At 37.2% G+C, this 19701-nt stretch overlaps 1 protein-coding gene across 13 annotated transcripts in view; it reads right to left on the bottom strand.

The window, feature by feature from the left end:
* The window catches only part of MAP2 (microtubule associated protein 2), a 176245-nt gene that overhangs the window by 105041 nt on the left and 51503 nt on the right, over positions 1 to 19701 (bottom strand). For all 13 annotated transcript variants that reach the window (XM_056111854.1, XM_056111842.1, XM_056111846.1 and 10 more), the window contains exon 2: positions 9492 to 9569. The gene's annotated coding sequence lies outside the window, so the exon portion shown is untranslated. The remainder of the gene's footprint in view (positions 1 to 9491; positions 9570 to 19701) is intronic.

The raw sequence follows: 19701 nt of genomic DNA, 5'->3' as shown, positions 1-19701 counted from the left end.
TAATCCCTGTGCTAACATTCCAGAAGCTTTTATATGAATTCCAACTCCAGTCTTCCCTATTCTACTTCTTGCCCCAATTGTCTTTACCTCTCCTTAGATGATGACTAAGTAATATCACTGAAAGTATTTTTATATTAATCTCTTATTTGTTCTTTAATATAAATGTTATTTTCTCTTTTAAAGCTTTGTTTCCTTAGACATCCCCATGTGCATTCAGTTTCCTCTTTTCCTTAATTTCTGAATGTGTATGTGTATATACATATTTATATATTTATATACAAACACATATATAAACAGATATATTCTTTTTCTTACACAAAACAATCACACCCACACAAGGAATAACAATAAGACAACACCTCCCACCATAAAGCCTGTTTAGTAAATTAGTTACCTAGGGCTATAGAATATTTTCGTCCCCACCTGTTTAACCTTTCATTTATTTATGAAGCAAGAGACCATAGGTTAATTATTTACTCATTACTTATTGCTATTAAATGTATTGAATGCTATTAGGTTTTAAATCCAACAACATGGTTCTAGAAGCACAATTTTGGAAAATACTGAACCTTAGCCTTTGAAGACTTACTGAGCCAAGGACAAGAGACAGCTGTAAAGAATCACACAGTGAGGTAATTTGTTCTGAGAAGGCTATGGAAACCCAACATATCACTACCATTTGGTGCTAGCAAAGAAAGCTTCATAGAAAGCATAAGAGCTGAAATTAACAAAGATTTGTATGTTAGGTAAGAGGAAGGTGGGTATTTAGTTGAAATAACAATGAAATATGGGGGAAGTCCTGACATAGGACTTGGGGAGATCTCCTTTCCTGTAAGCAAGAGACTGTAAGTTCAGTCCCTATCACCACTCCGTAAACCTGAGTGTGATCCTCATGGCATTGTGATTGTGATTCTGCTATCCCAACAAGCTATCATCCAGTGTACTACAACCAAGGGTATGAAAGCACCACTAATAAGGGATGTGATTTCCAATACGTAGTACGATCAGAATGTGTGACATCACAAACAACTGTGCAAATATGTGTGACCCTCCTCGCCCCCAGTTACTGCAACAATAATTACAACAAATAGAAAATGGGTATTTTTTAATTAAAAAAAAGGTTCTAGAGAGATAATATGATGGGTAGGGTGATTGCCTTGCACATGGCTTACCCCAGTTCCATCCTAGGGCACCCTAGGGAGACAGAGGGAGAGAGAGGGAGAGAGAGAGAGATAGGAACAAGTGGTCTGCTGCCATTAGAATGAAGAAAGACAACTTAAGTAAAAGAGAGAGGAACTGGACATTATTCATATGGTTATTTGCAATCCTCTTTTGAAGTTTTTTTAATGAGTTTGAACCTCTACATCATTTTAAAAAATTAAGTAGGAAAAGAAATGATCAGATATATAAAAATTATATAATGCTAGCATGCAATCCAGCATAGTGACATTACAGTCAGTAAAAGGAATACCTTACAAATAACTTATTCCTGGTGAATGTGAAAATAAATAACTACTTTTATTTTAATTAAAAAAAAAGTTCAAGTAAATGATGAGGCCCGAGCTGAATGAGCGAAGAGTGCAGAGTACATTAGGAATCACCTCAGTAATCCTTTAGGAGCCCTCTTTTGCTTAAGCAAAATGTAGATTATTATGTGCTTAATTCCTTTCCCCAAGCTAATTTAGACTTATTACAATTTTAGTTCTAGAGAATTTTATGATGTCCAACATTTTAAAACCTTGAGCAGAAAGGCTCCTTTTCAAGGTAAATGCATTTGACTAGCAAGAGAATGAAGTGCATAATGACTATTCTTTTATTCTTAGCAGCAGTAAAGTGCTCTGAGTAGCAAATCTTGGACTTTTCTTGATTGCCTTTGGCCAAACTGTTAAAAGACAAGACTTAAGAACGGCACCCTCCGAGCAAGAACAACAGCCTTTTGTAGCAGGTGGTGCCCACCTCTGCCTACAGAATTCCAGCCCAAACAATCTGCTAGGAATTGCGGAGAGAAATCAGTAGAATGTGCTCATGACTCAGCCTGTTAAGTAGGAGGACTGTTATTGTTATTTTAACTCCTGCCGAGTATGTGGGCAATTCTCCTATTCTGTCTCCAGTTAACCAGGAGACATCCTTCTTCAAAACCTCACCTCTGACTATGTTTTTGCTCAGGTAGAGCCAGAACAATTTACGGACTCAGTATGATTGTAAGCTAATAGTACAGATAAGGATAAGCTTGTGTAAAGGGAATATCCAATATCTAAGTTGTCAATAGCATTGAAGTTTAGAATGTTTAATCTGCTTTAAAAATTATTCAGAGCCCAATGGATTGGAGACTGGTGTGCCAATGAGATAGTAATAATTACAGATCCAAGTTTTTATTTTCTGAGAGATTGGTTAAAATGACAGGTTTTCCTTCTCTTGTCCTTAAACACTGGGGTATTGTGATACTACTATGTGTTTTTCTCTTGCCAAACTGCTCAATAATGTAAACATTCATCAAGTGCTACTGCTAAGGAATGCTGTTCCAAAGTCTATTTAGTAAAAAACTGTCTTAAAAGATAAATTTTAAGATAAATAATTTAAGATTTATAGATAAATCATCTATAAATGATGAAAAGTATTTCCAGAAGTTAAAGTGAAATCTTATGCAATGCCAGGTTATGGCAAATCATATTATTATACTCACATAAAAGACAGTGTGGGTTAGTAAAGTAATTTTCTGCTTCTAAGATGGTTTTCTAATTTTCGCCAGCTAACATGTCCCTAATTTGTCTCTGTGGCTTTGGTATTATTAAAATTAAAAATTATGTACTAAAATAATTTGTCATGATATAATAAAACCATGTGTTAAAAACATGCAGAAAAACTCTCGATGAACTCTATTAATAATAGACAATGTGAAAGAATCCTTAAAAATGCGACAACTGTCACCACTGTCTATTATGAATAAAGTGTGTGTCCCAGAGTTATCCCTGCATCACAGTTCAGTCCTTCAACAAGAGGGGGATTAACCATGATCAAGACATAGTTCAAGACACAACTCAGACCATGACAATCTCTGCCCTCAGCGGGAGAGGATTTCTGAGACAATGTCACAACACAGAAGATACAAATCTACATAGCAGTTTGGAGAGATGAGAGTTGGGTAGGTTTTATTTTGCTATGGGTATCTTGATGTTTTTAATTTTTTTCATTTTGCAGTTTTTAATCAAGTTCTATATAAGAAAAATTAATTCCTGCATCTTCTCAAGTATTTCTTCCTCCTATATGCCCTTCTCATTCCCTACTTGGTGAGACTTGGCTTTGTGCTAAAGAATTTTTTTGTGGTCTTTGTCCAGTCTTAGTCTAATGATAACCACCATACTGGGGTGAATGCCCACATGGGCAGTTATGCCATTTTTCTTTCTCCTACTGGATTTGTTCAGTGGAGATGATATAGTTCTTCCTATAAACCAGGACTACATTGCCAATCTGACCTCTGTGTCCGCTCACACTTGAGCCCCATCGTCCTTTTGGACAGGCACAGATCACACACTGCTTCTGTCTCTGCTATTTGGAAAGAGGGGAAGACATCATCTTCCTGTAAATGTGGGAAAGTACATGAAACTGCCTTTAACAGTTGTTACTCTGGTCTGAAGTCTCAAGAGAATTGAACTTCATTTCAGTGATGGCCGCAGAAGGTAAGAGATTCACTGATGGATTTTTTAACAAGAGTCACATGAGAATGGAGCTAGAGGGGTCTCACGCTGCATGAAGTCAGTCAGAAGGAGAGGGGTAAAAATAGAAGAGCTGTTGCTCACATGCTGAATATAAAGTAGTGTAGTAAAAGAATAACAAATGGCCAGTGGAAACAGATCCAGAGAATTGGACTAGAGAACTGAGGCTGCCAAAAGGGTGGAGGTGAAGATGGGAATAAAGGGACCTTGAAAGATTGGAGGAGGGACACTTGACACTCTAGTGGTGGATGTAGTGTTGGAACATTTTATGACTGAAACCTTATTATTAACAGTACCTAAATAAAATTTATTTTTCAAAAGGAGTCATGGGAATGAAGAATTATAAAATAACTGCCAATGTGAAGAGCAGACTGTGTGTATGTGTGTGGCAGGGGGAAACTGCAGCAGTGAAGCGGAGAGAGAGTAGACTCCAACAATGCAGACAGAGGGAGATGATCAGACTCTGGTTGGGCACACACTGGGCCCTGCCAATATCTGTTGCAAGGCTTAAGGAGGTTAAAGAAGTTGCCTTTTGTAGGTGTTGGTAGCTGAAAAATATCCTATTGTCAAAGCTATTTAACTACTGTACTATAAAGTATCTGGGCCAACAGCAGAGCGGGTAGGGCATTTGCTTTGCACGTGGCTGACCCAGGTTTGATTCCTCTGTCCCTCTCAGAGAGCCCGGCAAGTTACCAAGAGTATCCCACCCGCATGGCAGAGCTTGGCAAGCTCCCCGTGGCGTATTTGATATGCCAAAAACAGTAACAACAAGGCTCACAATGGAGACATTACTGGTGCCTGCTTGAGCAAATCAATGAACAATGGAATGACAGTGCTACAGTACTACAGTGCTACTATAAAGTATCTATCAGACTTGTACTATATGAAGTAGTAAGACTCTAAGTACAGATTATATATATATATATATATATATATATACGCACATATATATGTGCATATATATATATCAATTTTTACATTTACAATTAAATGGATAAAGTAAAAAATTCTTAATTCTAAAGATGGGGAGATAGTATAGCAATAGGGCTCATGCATGGACTCAACCAAAATTTGATTCCCAGCATCACATGGTCCACTGAATATGGCCCCGAAGGTCCCCAAGAACTACTGGAAGGACCCAGTTAACCCTAGCATCATAGAACCTAAGAAGCACCACTTCCCCAGGCCCATATATGGGACTGCTGAATCTGTACCCTGGGAACTTTGGGCGGGTTCCTTGCACTTCCTGGGAAAGCACTCCATAAAATAATTAAGTTCTAAACTTGAAAAATGTTCTGGGTTTGGAAAGATAATAGAGGGGCTAAGGCACTTTCTATGCTTCCCTGGCACTACATATGAGCCCTCAAGAGACTCAGGACAGAGCCACGAGTGGCCCTCGAGCATTTCTGGGTATGATCCAGAAATCCAATCCCCTCAGTTATAGAAAATTTTAGACAGCATTTGGTAATAATGGCCAAGACTGGAATATTTTGTCATTTATAAAACAGTCTGACTCATATATTCCATTCAACTTAATTTTAGTTGCCCACAATGAGGCAATTTAGTCTGTAAACAGTATTAAGATAATATGATAAAATTTAAAAAACTAATTATTTACAATTGGGGCCAGAAAGATTATACAGTGCTTAAGATGATTGCCTCGGATGCAGCTGATCCCAGTTCAATCACTGTCACCAAAAAAGATGACCTGTATTCTACTAGGAGTGACCCTTGAGCACAGAGCCAGAGCCGAAACATTTAAAAAAAAAATTAAAGTCACATTTCTTTACAGCTTGTTTCCTTTCTTGGGGGTGGGTGTGGGTGTTGTATCTTCCATGATTTTCTAACATCAGTCTCCTCAACTCACCCAATAGGCGTCAATTATCGATTGATGGAATGAAGAAAAGTTCTACATATGCTTCAAAGGGATTTGGCTGGAGCTAGGAGATAGCTTAAATGGCTATGCATATGCTCTTTATGCTCAAACCTTACAGACCCGGCACGGCATGGACCGTAAGCACTATTGGGTATGACCGTGGTGGCCCCTGAGCCTCACTCGATGTGGCTGTGGTGACTTCCACTACAACACTTTACCCAAGCACTGAATTATCTAGCCCACATATGGGACCCAGCCTTACTGAGAATGGCCCTTGGGCCACCTGAGCACTGCTTTGCAGAACCACCCCTCCTAAAATACATGTGGTTGACTCTGTCTTTCTTCTGGCTCGTAGTCAGTTTTGGGGTTTCTGAAAGATAAATTCGAATCTGGGTTCTGTAATAACTATATTACTCCAAGCAATTTATTTGACATATATGACATATATGGACCTCCATTTCCTCATCTGTTTAATGACAATGTACCTCTAATTTGGGAAGTTTGCAGAAAATCTTGCATTTTCTCAGATTTGCTCAGCAAAGATGACTATAGTTCTTTCTCCCCAAGCAATCTCAGAATAGTCATGGATTTCTTTCAGAAAATAAAGTTATAAATTTTTTTCTATAAACCTTACTACCGTATATCTTTTACTTAAAGTCTAGAATTAACTGCAGTGTTAGAAAACAAGGAAATAAATAGTACTTTTAAGTATGTCTCATAATTTCTGAAGGACATATAAGCAATTGACAATGACCAATTAAGGAGGAGTATTTTAAAGTATATTTTTAAAAAATTTCAATGGCAGCATTTACATTTACACTGTATTTGGGAAACAGTCAGCATTGAATCTATGGGGAAATAAAACAGATTTCAATTATTAGGTTATGGCAAAAGCAGAGAAAATCACGAGTCCCTTTAGTTACCAAAGTGCTTATACCAATAAAAAAACAAAACAAAACAAAAATTTTTTCTAATAAGAAAAAAAGGGGATATTAGCAGGATTGGAGTACTATGGCATATATAGAATCTTGAATTTCTTATACACAAATCCCTGAGATGCTTTGAAAATCATGCTTAAACAATATTAGCCTTAACTTTTACAAAATACTGAAAGTTATTTAGAAATAATAACTAATAAAATTGAGCTTCAAATGACTGGCACATTGAAATGAGCCAATTTTAGGACAGAAAGAATGAATTAACCAGATGTTCATGTATTAATTTAGTTGAATCTCAAAATATAATGCTGGGAAGAGGCAAGATTGCAAATGAATATTATAATATACTAGCATTTACATAATTTTTTAAAAATGTGGCGAGTTTTGGGTAACACACAGTGGTGCTCAGACTTACTCCTGGCTCTAAGCTCAGGAGGTACTTCCGTGGGGGTTCTGGGGACTGGGAGCAAAGATTGAGCCTGGTTGGCAGCATGCAAAGCAAGTCCTTATGTCTAAGTATACTACATCTCCAGTCCCCATTTATGTAAGCTTTTAAATGTAAACATTTATTACAAGTGACCTTATTACTTAACAAGTCATTAAAGTTTTAAAACACACATGGGAAGGTTATACCATCTTTAGGATTATGACAACTTTGGGAAGAAAGGACAATAAATAGATTGGCTTTGCTTTCAATGTAATGGCCAATGAAGCCCACTATTCTAAGAACCTCCGGCTCTGGGCACATCTCTTCTATTCCACCATCCTCCCTGCACTAACATATACCTCAGAGACCTGGGACCTACAAAAACAGGATGAGAATGCTATTCGGGTCACCCAAAGAGGAATCAAAAGAGCTATGCTTGGAGTATCACGCTTCACTCAAGTGACAGAAGGAATCCGGAGTTCCGACCTCCATCAACGATTGAGAATCAGGAATCGAGAATCAGGGACTCGGTCTCATTTGCAAACTCATCTAAAATCAGATGGGCTGGACACATTATGCGATTTGAAGATGACCACTGGACTAGAGTTGTTACCGACTGGATTCCACGTGAAGACAAAAGAACACATGAGTGCCCACTTACGAGATGGTCAGACTTCTTTGTCAAGACCCTAAACAAATGGTTTGAGGCTCTTTGTGTTCCTATAGTGAGCAGATGCCAGTGGGCTACACTAGCATGTGACAGAGACGAAGGGAGACGTTATTGGTGCCCACTCAAGCAAATCGATGACTAACGGGATATCGTGTGACCAAGTAATGGCCAATGTTTATTTTATTTCTGGAGAAAAGATTTAAACAGGAGCTGCAGAGATAACATAGTAGGTAGGGCATTTGCCTTGCAGACAGGCAACCCAGGTTCAATCCCTGGCATTACATATGATCCCCTGAGCACTGAACATTGTCAAGAGTAATCACTGATTGCAGAGTGAGGAGTAAAGCCCTGATCACAGCTAGATGTGACCCCCCAAACAAACAAACAAACAAAAACAAAGAAAAGATTTAAATGAAGCTTGAAGCAATGCTAATATCGGTTTAATCCTGCTAAATATACCTAGGTATTTATTTTAATATTTCCTATAATTTTCTTTGAACATTCTTCATGTTTTCTAAATTAAAAATAACATAACTAAAGCATAAATTGTTTGTGATAAATTTTAGATTGCTAATAATTATTTCCAACAAAAAGAACTGACATTAAAGGATTGGAGAGATAATTCAGGAGTCAAGGACACATGCCTTGCATTTGCAAAATTCCAAGTTCAAGCCCCAGCACCACCACATGGCCCCCAGAGCACTGCAGAGTATAGCTCTAGAAATGTCTAAGCATCACTGGGTGGAAACGTGGTGCTCCCAAAGAAATATTGCACCACCAGGTCCAAATATTGAACCCTCTAGCCTGGATGACTGAGTATCCTGGAAGTGGCTCCAGTTCCCTTGAGCACTGCTTGGGAGGTGAGCTCAGATTATATTAAACATTCTCTTCATTTCTTAGAATAAGAAAACACTCATTTGTAATCTGTCTGTAACATTATTCTGCTTTCATAATAGGAATTTAAGACTAAAGAAAGACGTATATTTAAGGAAAATACTACTCCCGCCTATAATAAATAACTGAGTAATAATCATTTATTTATTTACATGCAGTGATTTTAATAACTGTGATCATAAAATGAATACTTGCTTAAAAGGCTCTATCAGTAAATGTACTCTATTTTTTTTTTCAGTAGAACCAATTCATTCTGAGTTACTCTGATTGCTAGACATTTCTCCCCAAATATAAACTGGTCTCAGGCAAACATCTGGGACTATTCTCTCCAGGCCTCCAGCTCCCAGACCAATGTGGCCAAATACCCATGTATTTACTGCCTCTTTTTTTCTCTGACTCACACCCCTTGTCCCTAAAATGAGGATGTCCTATCTACTGACAGGACTGTTAAAAGGTTTATCTGGTTTAGCTTATGTTCTCAAATATGTTTAGTCATATAAATGTTAGTAATGTCAAATAGAACCAGGCCTGGCATAGCTTAAGAGAGGAGGAAGTATTACTGATATTCTTACAGCAGGTGAGACTGGCTTACAAAACATTTATTTACTTTTTTGGTTTGTTTCTAGTCACATACATTAGTGCTCAGAGTTTACTCCGGGTTCTACATGCTTGGTAGTGCTGGAGCTTAAAACCAGGTCAGTCCATGTAAGGCAAACATCCCACCAGTTGTACAATCGCTGTGGCCCACAGAACACTTATTTCAGAAAAAGATAACTTCATTCATTTATGATAGTGTCATTCTAAACACTCTGAAGGGTGATTATTTTACATCTATTTGGTATAGAGAATTAACAAGTGTATTTCCCTATTAAAAATATTAAATAATACATAATAAACAAATTTAAACCTGGCTAATAATAGAAGGGCTTTTCATAAATGTGGGTAGTTTTTATTGTAGAGCGTATGGTCTTACCTAATCAACAAAGTGATGAAATGGTGATGTTTCTTAAGCTGTGTTCTCAAAAGGTTGTCAATATGTTCTGCCTTATTTCTGTAAAAAAAAAAGATTAAAAATGCTTTTACCTTTGATTCATGATTCAAATACATCATATAGTTCAGTATATAATTCAACTCTTCTTTCGTTTTTCTGTTGGTTAATGGTAAGCATGTGAAGTAGACTGCCTGAAGATTTGTTACAGTTGGATATCACTGAGAAGCTATAACCTGCGAAGCTCTATTGCACATTTGGAAAACAGCAGTGAAAATGCCAACTGCTGCAATGTTTCTCACTGTTTCAGGTTCAGTTCAGAGCAACTCCATAAGTATTATGTGAAAGGAAGCCATTTTAAAAGGTTTCAGCTAATAAATAGCAAACAACTGTATTCTCTCCCAAGAGACCATATTTGTCCTGGTAAATCATTAATTACATCCAGCAAGCTTTAGAAAACTGAGCCTCTGGCCCAGTTTGCACTGATTCTAGCCAGCACAGAATGAAGAGTAACTTTTTAAAATTCAACTAATTAAGTTTTCTTTATAGTGTACTAAAATTATTTTGATGTTCAGATATTTTTCTTAATGTGAAGTTTCTTTATTCATACAGGAGGGTCAATATATTGCTTAATGAGCCCTCTGCCTACTACAATTATTCCCAGATAATAAGAGAGGTTTTAGAGACACTTTAACTCTTTCAAACCACTAACCCCCTAATATGCAATTAGGGAATATTTCACAAAACATATAATAGATCCTATTAAATGTTCCTTTTAGATTTTTCTGAAATTTGCACTATAAAACTTTATGAAAGAGCAAAAAAGCATGGTTTATAGATTATACTAATGCGAATGAATATAAAATGTGAAGGCATGAAATTACAGTACATATATATAATGTGCTTCCTGTGATTTCATTTCATTTCATTTCATCATCCTGTTATTTGTCGATTGCCTTGAGCAGGCCCCAGTAACGTCTCTTTCATCCTAGCCCTGAGATTATATTCAAGGCTCTTTGAATAGGAGAATGAGACCCATCATTGTTACTGGTATTTGGCATATTTGGTACGCCACGGGGAGTTTGCCAGACTCTGCCCTGTGGGCAGGCTACATTCGATAGCGTGCAAGTTTGTCCAAAGTAGGAATGAGATAATGTGGCTTCCTGTGATATATGAAACTTTTAGATTATTTGATATTTCATTTTATCAAATACTTTATGATCAATTTAGGTATAGACATTTCTATTTATTTTGTTACTCTTCTACATTTCAAAACGCCATTTATTTTTTAGATATAAGTATTAAGCACTTGAAATGAATAGAGAATATCACTATTTTAAACATTATTCTTAAATAATACTTCCAATTTGAAATTCCACTCAAACAATGCAGAATATGTCTTATTGAAATAGCACTTAAAATTAACACATTTAGTTGTTAGGGAAGAAATAAAAAAATGTAAAAAGACATCAGGCTTGTTTTGTACCTCACAAGCCATCAAATCTAGAATATATAAAAGTATATTTTAAAATCTAGAACCCACAGAGCACGGAGCTAGAGGAATTTAAAGCTGGATTCTGGGCATCTTAACCTTTTCTTTTTTCATTTTAGGGTCACAACTGGCAGGGATTACTCCTAACTCTGTGCTCAGGAAATTGGCAGTGCTCAGGGGAACATATAGGTTGCCAGGGATTGAATCTGGGTCCGCTGAATGCAAACCAAGCACCTTACCCACTGTACTATCTCTCCAGTCCCTTAATCTTCTTTCTGTACTGTTAAATATCATTTGTTGGAGAATTCTACTGTGTTTCTTCTTATCTGCTGTATTTAAAAAAAACTATTGCAGATGTCAAGTCTTTCTCTCTTTAATGTGCATTGATATCTGATCTGCTATTGAACTGTACATCTATGCTGACAGACTAAATGAAGAATGCTTCTTGTTTTTTTGACCTTATGTACATGTGTACATTTATTGTACATCGTTACACAGCATAACAAGACAGCTTAAATAAGTTAAGGATAGCTTTGATAAAAGGAAAGGCAAATTAAATCATATACAGTGATTTTAGGACAAAAACAACAGAATAACACTGGATCTTATTCAAATATAATACTTAAGGACAAAATACACTTTAATTTCCTATTTAAATTTTTAATTTTTCTCAAATTACTTAATGTTCACTTTGTTGTGTGATATCACATATTGAAGTACATATACATGCATATGTGTAAATGGACTTTTAACATATAAACTTATCATATAAATTATCATGCACCATAGCAGAAGAAGAAAAAGAAATTGTGAACCAGAGGTCAGCAAATTATGGTCCATGAACCAGATTCATCCTACCACAATCAATTTTTCTAGGTAACAGTACAGCTGGCTCACAGCCCTGTTCATTCATTGTCAGATTACTTCTGTGTTGCTCAGTCAGTGTTCCTTCCTGTTCCAGCGCCACAGGGGACTCACTGTGACAGAGGCTGTGTGGTCCTATGTAGATGACTCCCAATATTTACTCCCTGGCTCTTCACAGAAAAAATATTTGCTGATATCTATTAACGAAGAATGTGCTCCAATATTTGAGTAATTATAAAAATAATACCAAAAACCTTAAAAATTCTTTAAAAAAATGAACTCAGATGAGTAAAAAAATTCTAGTCCTAAATACCTAAAATCTCTTTTCATGCCTATGAAATATAGAAATTATTGGCTAACACATGAGATGATTATTAGAAAGTTGAGGTACTAAGATGAGGGTACTGATTACTTATAAAAAAAATAATGTCCCATTTCCCCAGCATCCTATCTTGTGATATTTTTTTATTAAAAATTTTAAATAACTCTCATTTTTTTCCTTCCTTGTCTTTATTTTACAAGAAACAGATAAATGCCATCTGGGATTTATTTTTAAAAAGCAACTTATGGCCTATTCCATAAGGCACATAAAATTGAATAGTCATTTTAAATTAACACAGTGCAGTTAGGAGTGATCATTTGGATTTCATATCAAGAGGATTAAATTATTCTAATGCAGTCTTTGTTAAGAATTTTATCTGAGGGGTGGAAGAGACAGGACAGGATTCAAAGTGCTGCCTTGCATGTGGCGACCCGGTTTCAAACTCTGGCAGCACCTGTTTCCTCAAGGATCACTGAGTATTTCCCTGGAGCACATTGAGCACTGTTGGGATGGCTGGATAACACCCCAGTCTACCTGGCACTGACATTGGTCCTGCCATATCCATGGGCCTCACACTGAACTGCTGGCTGGCTAATCAAGAATTGCTTGGAGTGGCTTCTGGGCCCCTGAACACTGCTTGAGAGAATCCCCAACCCCTTAAAAAAAAAGGATATTGTTTGACACAGTGTTAACATGTACATTATGTGTAGTATTGATATATATAAAATGATATCAGTAAATATTAACATAGCACTTATTATAGGCAATGCTTATAATAATAATAATTGATTTATTCCTCTCTCACACATTCAACGACAGGTAACTACAACTATTCTCACTTTCAAGGTTGTCTGCTCTTGCCACTCCTAATCAATATAGTAGTGGAAGTTCTCGCCATAGCAGTTAGACAAGAGAAAGATATCAAGGGCATACAGATAGGAAAGGAAGAGGTCAAGCGATCACTATTTGCAGACGCTATGATACTATACATAGAAAATTATACCAAAAAAGCTCCTAGAAACAAAAGGTTTATATAGTAAAGTGGCAGGTTACAAAATCAACACCCAAAAGGCTATGGCTTTCCTATACACAAATAATGAGAGAAGAAAGAGATATAAAAAAAATCCTGTTCACAATACTACCTGAGAAAATCAAGAGCCTCAGAATGAGCTTAACTAAAGAGGTGAAGGATCTATACAAAGAAAATTAAAAAACACTGCTTCAAGAAATAAAAGAGGATACTAGGAAATGGAGACACATCCCCTGCTCATGGATAGGGAGGATTAACATTATCAAAATGGCAATACTCCCCAAAGCACTATACAGATTTAATGCAGTCCCTATGAGGATACCCATGACATTCTTCAAAGAAATAGACAAAACACTCCTGAAATTCATATGGAACAACAAAACCCCACAAATAGCTAAAGCAATCGTTGGAAAAAAGAAGATGGGTGGCATCACCTTCCCCAACTTCAAACTGTACTACAAAGCATGGTATTGGACTAGAAACAGACCCACAGATCAATGGAATAGAGTTAAATATTCTGTCACAGACTCTCAATATATGATCACTTAATCTTTTTTTAAAAAAATTTTTTCCCTTTATTTTATTTTATTTTTTTTACAGTTGTAGATTTACAATTTTTTGTGCTTGGGTTTCAATTATACAATGATCAGATACCCATCCCACCACCAGTGCCCATTTTCCACCACCATGGATAAAATCCCTCCCACCCCCATCCCCCATCCCCCCTGTCTCTGTGGCAGGGCAATCCCCTGTGTTCTCTCTCTCCTTTTGGGTGTTGTGGTCTGCAAAAGAGGCATTGAGTGGCAAACATGTTCAGTCCATAGTCTACTTTCGACATGCATCTCCCCTCCTGGGAGGATCCTCCAAACATCCTTTATTTGGTGCTCCCTTCTCTATCTGAACTGCCCTTTCCTCTAGGATACCCGGCTGGCCTCTAAGTTATGGAGTAATCCTCCTGGTGCTGATCTCAGCTATTCTTGGGTATTAATCTCATACTTTGTTACTTTATATCCCCCAGATGAATGTAATCTTTCTATGTCTATCCCTCTCCTTCTGACTCATTTCGCTTAGCATGATACTTTCCATATTGTACCACTTGTATGTAAATTTCATGACTTCATCTTTTCTAACAGCTACATAGTACTCCATTGTGTAGATGTACCAAAGTTTCTTTAACGAGTCATCTGTTCGTGGGCATTCAGGTTTCTTCCAGTTTCTGGCTATTGTAAAGAGTGCTGCAATGAACAAACAAGTGCAGATGTCACTTCGACTATACATTTTTTGCCTCTCTGGGATATATTCCCAGGAGTGGTATTGCTGGGTCAAATGGGAGCTCAATTTCTAATTTTTTGAGAATCGTCCATACTGTTTTCCAGAAGGGCTGAACCAGTGGACATTCACACCAACAGTGAAGGAGTGTCCCTTTCTCGCCACATCCACGCCAGCATCGGTTGCTTTTGTTCTTTTGAATGTGGGCCAGTCTCTGAGGTGTGAGATGGTATCTCATTGTGGTTTTGATCTGCATCTCCCTGATGATTAATGATGTAGAGCATTTTCTCATGTGCTTTTTTGCCATTCGGATTTCTTCTTTGAGAAAGTTTCTGTTCATTTCATTGCCCCATTTTTGGATGGGGTTGGATGTTTGCTTCTTGTGGAGTTTAACCAGTATTTTGTATATCCTGGATATCAACCCCTTGTCAGATGTGTATTCGGTGAATATCCTTTCCCATTCTGTAGACTGTCTTTGTATTTTGGTCACTGTTTCTTTGGAGGTGCAGAAGCTTCTTAGTTTAAGATAGTCCCATTTATCTATCTCTGTTTTCACTTGCTCGGCCAGTGGCGTGGCATCTTTGAAGATACCATTAGCTTCAATGTCATGGAGGGTTTTGCCAACTTTATCTTCAATGTACCTTATGGTTTCTGGTCTGATGTTGAGGTCTTTAATCCATTTTGATCTTACTTTTGTACATGGTGTTAGGCAGAGTTCTGAGCCTATTTTTTGCATGTAGCCGTCCAGTGATGCCAACACAATTTATAAAAGAGGCTTTCCTTACTCCACTTCACATTACTTGCACCTTTATCAAAGATTAGATGATCATATGATTGAGGGGAGATGTCAGTGTATTCAACCCTGTTCCATTGGTCTGCAGTTCTGCCTTTGTTCCAGTACCATGCTGTTTTAATTATTACTGCTTTGTAGTACAGTTTGAAGTTCAGGAGGTTGATTCCTCCCATTTTCTTTTTCCCAAGAATTGCTTTAGCTATTCGTGGGGGCTTATTGTTCCATATAAATTTCAGGAGTGTTTGCTCCATTTCTTTGAAGAATGTCATGGGTATCCTTATAGGGATTGCATTGAATTTATACAATGCTTTCGGTAGTATTGCCATTTTGACAATGTTAAGTCTCCCGACCCATGAGCAGGGGATATCTTTCCATTTCCTCATGTCCTCTTTTATTTCCTGAAGTAGTGTTTTGTAGTTTTCTTTGTACAGGTCCTTTACTTCCTTAGTTAAGCTGATTCCTAGGTACTTGATTTTCTGGGGCACAATTGTGAACGGGATTGTTTTTTTCATGTTGCTTTCTTCTCTCTCACTGTTTGCGTATAGGAAAGCCATGGACTTTTGGGTATTGATTTTATAACTTGCAACTTTACTATACGAGTCTATTGTTTCTAGGAGTTTTTTGTTGGAGGTTATTGGGTTCTCTAAGTAGAGTATCATATCATCTGCGAATAGTGAGAGCTTGATTTCTTCCTTTCCTACCTGAATGCCCTTAATATCTTTTTCCTGCCTAATCACTATTGCAAGTACTTCCAGTACTATATTGAACAGCAGTGGAGAGAGTGGGCATCCCTGTCTCGTCCCTGATCTTAGAGGGAAGGCTCTCAGTTTTTCCCCATTGAGGATGATGCTTGCTGTAGGCTTGTGGTAGATGGCTTTAATTATGTTGAGGAAGGTCCCCTCTATACCCATTTTGGCTAGGGTTTTCATCATAAAGGGGTGCTGGATCTTATCAAATGCTTTCTCTGCATCTATTGATATGATCATATGCTTTTTATCTTTTCTTTTGTTGATATGGTGGATTATGTTGATTGATTTCCGAATGTTAAACCATCCTTGCATCCCTGGGATGAATCCTACTTGGTCATGGTGTATGATCTTTTTGATGAGTAGTTGGATTCTATTTGCTAGTAGTTTGTTGAGGATCTTTGCATCTGTGTTCATCAGGGATATTGGCCTGTAATTCTCTTTCTTTGTGGTATCTCTGTCTGCTTTTGGTATCAGTGTGATATTTGCTTCGTAGAAACTGTTTGGAAGTGTTTTTGATATTTCAATTTCGTGGAAAAGCTTAAAGAGCATTGGGAGTAAGTCCTCTTTAAAGATTTGGAAGAATTCACTAGTGAATCCATCCGGGCCAGGACTTTTGTGCTTGGGGAGACTTTTTATTACCATTTCAATTTCCTTGATGGTGATAGGTCTGTTCAGGTATTCCAGGTCTTCTTGGTTCAGCCTTGGGAGTCTGTAGGAGTCTAGGAGTTTATCCATTTCCTCGAGGTTTTGATGTTCCGTGGCATAAAGCTTCTCAAAGTACTCCCTGAGGATCCTCTGAATTTCTGTGGTTTCTGTTGTAATGACCCCCTTTTCATTTCTGATTCGGTTTATTAGGGTTTTCTCTCTCCCTTTCTTTGTGAGTTTTGCTAGAGGCTTATAGATCTTGTTAATTTTCTCAAAGAACCAGCTTTTGGTTTCATTGATCCTTCGGATTGTTTTTTGGGTTTCCATCTCGTTAATCTCTGCTCTGAGTTTTATTATTTCCTTTCTCCTGTTCGGGTTGTGCTCCTTTTTTTGGTCCTTCTCCAAGCTCTTAAGCTGTGAGGTTAGGTTACTTATGTGTGCTCGCTCCTCCTTCCTGAGGAATGCTTGTAGAGCTATAAACTTTCCTCTTAACACAGCCTTTGCTGTGTCCCATAAGTTTTGGTAACTCGTGTTCTCATTTTCATTCTTTTCTAGGAATCTTTTGATTTCCTCTTTGATTTCCTGTCTAATCCACTCGTTGTTCAATAGTGCACTGTTTAATTTCCAGGTGTTTGATTTAGTTTTCTGTTTTTGTGTGTGATTTACTTCTAATTTCAGCGCATTATGGTCTGAGAAGATTGTTGATATAATCTCTACCATCTTAATTTTATGGAGGCATGTTTTGTGGCTCAGCATGTGGTCTATCTTGGAGAATGTTCCATGTACGCTTGAGAAGAATGTGTATTCAGCTTTTTGTGGATGAAGTGTCCTGTATATATCTACTAAGTCCCTTTCTTCCATTGTTTCCCTCAAATGAAGTATGTCCTTGCTAATGATCACTTAATCTTTGATAAAGGTGCAAGAAATGTGAAGTGGAATAAGAAAAGCCTCTTTTATAAGTGGTGATGGGAAAACTGGACAGCTACCTGTAAAAAAAAATGAACCCTGACCTCTGTCTAATTCCAGGCACAAAAGTCAGATCAAAGTGGATTAAAGACCTCAATACCAGACCTGAATCCATAATGTAAATGGAGGAAATGTAGGCAGAACCTTCCATGACACTGAAGCTAAAAGCACCTTTAAGGATGAAACACCATTGACCAAGCAATTGGAAACAAATATAAACAAATCAGATGAGAAAACTAAGGTTAAGTGTCTTCAAGAGTCCTTCAGAAAAAAAACATGGGTAGGAAGAAAGTAATAATATATTTACAGACTCTGTGCAGACCCTTTCCACAGTTGATTTGTGATCTTCAACTCTGATCAAAAAAATTTTCAAACATACAAGCTCACCTAAAAAGTGATATTTTGTTGAAGACAACTTTCTACTTACCTAAAACTAGTCACTGAACATACGCAATTCAGCATATAAAGTTTCTTGAACAAAGTAGGAAAAAAATAAGGTAGAGGCAACATTTTTGGGCATTCCCTTCCCCACTCCACCTCCTTTGCCTCTGGGCTTCCATACACACACACACACACACTTTCTCTACTCCATAATTTCTTACTGGCTTTTTTATGCCACTTTCTAGAACCTCCAAGAACCAAGTCAGAGCACTGTTGAGAAACATGGGTGATAACACCTGGCAAAATCATATATTTAAGGATAAGTCTAGACATGATACAGAATAGGGTGTCCATTGGCACGAAGGAGAGTAAATCATAATATACAGCTACAATCAAGAGATCTTTTTGAAGGGCAATGTGGCTACCCATTTGTGCTCAGGGCTTACTCCTGGCTCTGTGCTTAAGATCTCTCCTGGAAGTGCTCTGGAGACCATATATGGTGCTGAGGACTGAACATGTGTTGGCTAAATGAAAGGCAAGTGCCCTACCTGCTGCACTATTGTTCCAGCCCCAAACAAAAATCATTTTTGTCAGCTGATTAGCCAGAAAAATAATTACACTTCATATACTAGATGTTTGGCTAGTAGCCTTTCTATGTACATGCTACGTAACACCTATACTTTTGATAACAATGCTACATTCATGCAGACTTCGGATCTTATGGAGAAAATATCACAAAATGTGGTTTTTTAAACTAAAGTGAAAATTCATATTCAGTAAGGAATAAGGTCAAGAAAAAATATCTTTCCTGGGTCTGTTAGATCAGGATATTAATTTCACTAATCTTTGAAAAATATTCTAGCATGAGAATCAACTGGTTATTTAAATTCATGTTTTGGCACATTGTCAAGTATACCTAACAATGTGTTGTTTAAAATTGCTGGAATCCTGAATATTGTTCTGAAGGCTAAACATAACATTATGGTTAACAAAAGCCTATAACTGAGTTAGATTTCAAATATACAATACATTTGTTCATATACTCCATTGATCCACAATATTTAATCTTGAATAGTTAAAATGATTCTGTGCTCATGACCAGCTTAAGAATTCAACTACTGAGATCTGAATTGTGAATCCGGCTGTGAAAATATCCACTATCCCAAACGATCTTCTAAAAAAGGAACACAGAGGCTGGAGAGGTAGTACAGAGGGTAGGGCTCCGAGTGTAGCTCGCTCCAGTTCAATTTTTAGTATCAATTATACTTGAGCATCACCAACTGTGACTCAAACTCTCATAACAAAAAAAATGAAGAGTTGCCAACATAAAATAATTTAGTTTGATATACTATAAATCAGTTCTATTCATTCCAAATGGTTTAGAAGAAGTTCATTATCACTGTTTATCTGTGCATGGTCCAAAGTCATGGTGAACAGAAATCACTCTCACTTGAACAGATTAGAAATCAGAGAAACAACTTCCTTTCATGGAGATTTTGCCAAAGTTTCTTTCAGGAGGACATGATGTTTCTTGTAAAGAAAACATACTTTGAAATACTTTGAAATGAGAAAGAGGCTGTGAATAAAAGCCCTATTCAAAACATGCAGTTTACAGTTGTCCAGGGAATCTGGGCTGAATGAACCTCAAGAATCTAACGCACTGCAAGGAATCGAGAAATATTGA

Source organism: Sorex fumeus, unplaced genomic scaffold (genome assembly GCF_029834395.1).
Source record: "Sorex fumeus unplaced genomic scaffold, SorFum_2.1 ptg000014l, whole genome shotgun sequence".
NCBI classification, from domain to species: domain Eukaryota; kingdom Metazoa; phylum Chordata; class Mammalia; order Eulipotyphla; family Soricidae; genus Sorex; species Sorex fumeus.
Note: the sequence above shows the minus strand (reverse complement) of the source record. Positions and strands in the feature narration are given on the sequence as shown.